Source organism: Mesoplodon densirostris, chromosome 9 (assembly GCF_025265405.1).
Source record: "Mesoplodon densirostris isolate mMesDen1 chromosome 9, mMesDen1 primary haplotype, whole genome shotgun sequence".
NCBI classification, from domain to species: domain Eukaryota; kingdom Metazoa; phylum Chordata; class Mammalia; order Artiodactyla; family Ziphiidae; genus Mesoplodon; species Mesoplodon densirostris.
Window position 1 is genome coordinate 81,474,505 of NC_082669.1, and position 4,641 is coordinate 81,479,145.

Consider the following 4,641-nt stretch of genomic DNA (forward strand, 5'->3'; position numbering starts at 1 on the left):
TCCCTTTATACTCAGTTTATTGAGCATTTTCATCAGGGATGGATGTTAAATTTTGTCAAGTGCTTTTTCTGCATCTATTGAGATGATCATATGATTTTATCCTTCATTTTGTTAATGTGGTGTATCACACATTGATTGATTTGCAGGCCTTGAACCATCATTACATGCCTGGAATAAATCATACTTGATCATGGTATAAGTTTATGATAACAGTATACTTAACCATGTATTGTTGAATTTGGTTAGCTAATATTTGTTGAGGAGTTTTTGTTTGTTTTCAAAGCAGCAGAGTATTTTATTTTTTAAAAATCATCATTCAGTAAATGTTGTTACACTGTGAAATATTACATTTTAATCTCTTTTTCAATAGAAAGGTTTTCTAAAGAAATGACTTGGAGCCTTCCACATTTATCAGATGTCTTTTCATTATTCTTTTTCATTTTTGCAATTCTGGATCCAAATTGCATGACCCATTTTGGCAGAAGAGCAGAGGTTGTAAGACCAAGTTCCACTGCTGCAAGATGTAAAATTAGTTTTTCACCAATTCTATGGGGTAAAGTCAAATTTGCCCTTTACCAAACTGGTAGGGAATTTAGAAAGGAGACATTTTCACGCGGGAAAGGAAATCTTCCTTCTTTTCCACGATCACCAATAACTGTCATCACGACCAAGATTTCTAGAAGAAATTCAACCCAGTTCCATTGCAATTTCCTTATTCATTCCTCTGGCCCATGTGTCTTGAAGCAGGCACGATGACGAGAATAACCTGCAAGCTGCTCACCTGCACCGATTCCAGTAAGAACTACCTTTGCACTGCTCTAATATGGTTTTGCTTCATTCTGGGTCACTAACCAACTAACTCCTCCAGAAGCAAACCAGACTGCACAGCCAATGCTATCATCCAACACTGTATCCAAAGGCTGAATGAAGTGGGATATTCGAGTTCTTCTTAATCTTTGCAGTTCTTCTAGAGAAACATTAATTTCAACAAAATTCCACATCCGAAAAGGGTTGGCAGCTTGTAATTCCTTTAGTCCTGTTCTTACTGTGATTTGATCTGGTATGCTGAATTGTTCACCAGGACTAGCAGCAGCAACGACATTTTTAGAGGATTCTTCAGAGGGTATTTCACAAAGATTTTCTGTTTTCTCAAAACTAGCTGGTATGGTCTTTTCTTTAGTCATGAAAGCCACATTAAGAAGATCAGTTGGTTCACCTAAGGGAATATGATGGTCAGCAAGGGCTGCAATAACCATGGACTCAATCGTCCCAGAAAATAGGATTGCAACATTTGCTTTTCTATTACTAGTTTTCAAAACTTTGTTTGGTGTCAGGTTTTCATCCCTAGGTAAACACAAGACACGTCTCTCGACTGCAATACGCAGGACATCAATGAACAGCTGAACTACTTCCTTCATGTGTCCATCAATAAGAAAGACCTGAAGGGTCTCTCTTGTCGGTGGGATGCTGGAAATGCTACTGCAATGGATCTCAAATGCAGCTTGTGGCAACGTCATATTTAAAGGGACAACAGGTTCTTTAAGATACAGTTTGGCTTCATTTGCTACCACTGTTATAAATGTTGACAAGTCTGCTGAAATTTGAGTCAGGCTATTAACACATTCTTTGATAGCATCCTCCCTAGAATTATTTCCAAGGATACAAATTTAAAACAACAGATTTGGAAATGGAAGTATTCTTGAGATCAATTCTGAAAATTCCAGATACTGGAGCTTCTTGCCACTGATTGGCCACTCCAGATGTTTGAGTGCCAACTGAAGAGAGACAGGAACTGTTGCCCAAATTACTAAAATGCCAAAGCAAGCTAAGATGACCAAAAAAATCCCTACCAAACCATAAAGAATGACTAGATGCTTGATAATATATAAAAGACCAAGGACCTTGGACTTCTGAGAAGAGTGACAAAATATCAGATTCATTCTTACAAGAGGAAAGATAATTAAACATTGTTTGAGTATCATTCTCTTCAGCTTCAAACTTTATTCCACTAAAGACTTCTCCATTCCACAGGAATACATTGCCTCTTTCATCTTCCACAGGCTGGACGGTCAACATACCTCTTAAGTGAAGGACATGTCCAGAAAATAAACACTGGTAATTAACATTAGACTTTAACAACTGTTTACTACTATTGGGTCCCCACCATTTAAGATTACACAGTAAATCCTCTTTCAAATCTTTGCTGAAATGCTTAACAGAAAAGCTTACTGCACAACAAATGCCACACATTTCTATGCAAAATTAAGTTTACTATTTCTTGATTTGGTCTTCTCTGAGTTTACTATTTCTTGGTATTCTTTCCTCAGCTCATCCAATATATTTTTGCTTTCAGAAAGCATTTCTGTTCAATCTGCAAGAAAATATGTTGCTGTTCTGTTGCTGCCTATATACTTTCCTATTCTTCTACAGGTTGGAAAGTTCATCCACAACAATATTTAGTTCTGTAATCTTGCTGCTGAGGTCTTCCTTGTGCAGAGCCGAGTTGTTGGTAGGGACCAGCCCTGCACCATCCTTGGGTTGTACACCCTGGCGGGGCATCTCCACAGAGCATTAAATATGCAGTGTTGAGGATTTTTGCCTCTATTTTTATCAAGAATATTGGCCTGTAATTTCTTTTCTTGTTGTGTTCTTGTCTAGTTTTGATATCAGAGCAATGCTGGCCTTGTAAAATGAGTTTGGAAGTGTTCCCTCCTCTTCTATATTTTTTGGAAGAGTTTGAGATGGATTGTTATTAATTCTTCTTTAAATGTTTGGTAGAATTCACCAGTGAAGCCATCTGTTCCTGACTTTTGTTTGTTGGGAGATTTTTTTTATTACTAATTCCACCTCCTTCCTAGTAATAGATCTACTCAGATTTTCTGTTTCTTTATGGTTCAGTTTGGTAGGTTGTATGTTTCTAGAAATTTATACATTTCTTCTAAGTTGTCCAATTTTTTGGTGTATAATTGTTCATAGTAGTCTCTTATGATCCTTTGTATTTCTTTTTTTTTAAAGATTTACTTATTAATTTATTTTTGGCTGTGTCAGGTCTTAGTTGTGGCACATGGGATCTTTCTTGAGGCATGCAGGGTCTTTCGCTGTGGCATGCGGGCTCTTTGTTGTGGTGCACAGGCTTCTCTCTAGTTGTGGCATGCAGGTTTTCTCTTCTCTAGTTGTGGTGTGCAGGCTCCAGGACGCATAGGCTCTGTAGTTGTGGTGCGTGAGTTCCAGAGCACGTGGGCTCTGTAGTTTGCAGCATGTGGGCTCTAGTTGAGGCACGCAAGCTCAGTAGTTGTGGCATGCAGGCTTAGTTGCCCCGCAGCATCTCAGTTCCCTGACCAGGGATGGAACCCACGTCCCCTGCATTGTAAGGTGGATTCTTTACCACTGGACCACAAGGGAAGCCCAGATCCTTTGTATTTCTGCAGTATAAGTTACCATGTCTCCTCTTTCATTTCTGATTTTGTTTGAGTCCTCTCTCTTTTATTCTTAGTGAGTCCAGCTAAAGGTTTGTCAATTTTGTTTTTTAGCTTTTCAAAGAACCAACTCTTGGTTTCATTAACCTTTTCTATTGTCTTTTTAGTCTCCAATCATTTATTTCCATTGTGATCTTTGTTATTTCCTTCTTTCTACTAACTTTGGATTTTATTTGTTCTTTTTCTGGTTTCTTGAGGTATAAAGTTATGTCATTTATTTGAGGTTTTTCTTGTTTCTTAGTGTAGGCATTTATCACCATGAACTTCTGTCTCAGAACTGTTTTTGCTGCATCCCATAAGTTTTGATATATTGTATTTCCATTTTCATTTATCTCAGGATATTTACTTTGCTTTTAATTTCTCTTTGACCCATCAGTTTTTCAGTAGGATGATGTTTAATATCCATATATTTGTATATTTTCAAGTTTTCTTATTGTAATTAATCTCTACTTTTATACCATTGTGGCTGGAAAAGATGCTTCATATGATTTCATATTTTCAAACTTCTTATATTTATTAAGACTTGTTTTGTGGCTAAAATATGATCTATCCTGGAGAATGTTCCATGTGTGTTGGAGAAGAATGTGTATTATGCTGCTTTTGGATGGAATGTTCTGGAAATGTCTATTAAGTCCATCTGGTCTAACATGTTATTTAAATCCAGTGTTTTCTCATCAACTTTCTGTCTGAATGCTCTATCTACTGATGAAAGTGTGGTATTGAAATCTCCTACTATTATCGTTTTGCTGTCTATTTCTCCCTTTAAGTTTGTTAATATCTACTTTATATATTTAAGTGCTTATATTGGGGGTGAATAAATATTTACAGATATTATACCCTGTTGGATTGACCCTTTTGCCATTATACAGTGGCCTTCTTTGTCTCTTATTACAGTCTTGTCTTAAAGTCTATATTGTCTGATGTAACTATAGGTACCCCAGCATTTTTTTTTGGTTTGCATTGCATCCATTCCTTCATTTGCAGTCTTTGTGTGTCCTTAAGCTTGAAGTGAATTTTTTCTAAGCAACATATAGTTGGGTCTTTTTCTTTTTCTTTTCTTTTTTAAATTAACTTTTATTGGCGTATAGTTGCTTTACAATGTTGTGTTAGTTTCTGCTGTACAGCAGAGTGAATCAGCTATAAATATACATCTATCCCCTCTTTT

The 4,641-nt window shown here is 36.7% G+C and overlaps 2 pseudogenes; both read right to left on the reverse strand.

Annotated features, from left to right (window-relative positions):
* Positions 1-344: 344 nt before the first annotated feature.
* On the reverse strand, positions 345-2,250 carry LOC132496370 (asparagine synthetase domain-containing protein 1-like; annotated as a pseudogene).
* Positions 2,251-2,323: 73 nt separating this feature from the next.
* Positions 2,324-2,559, reverse strand: LOC132495658 (ASNSD1 upstream open reading frame protein-like; annotated as a pseudogene).
* Positions 2,560-4,641: the final 2,082 nt, after the last annotated feature.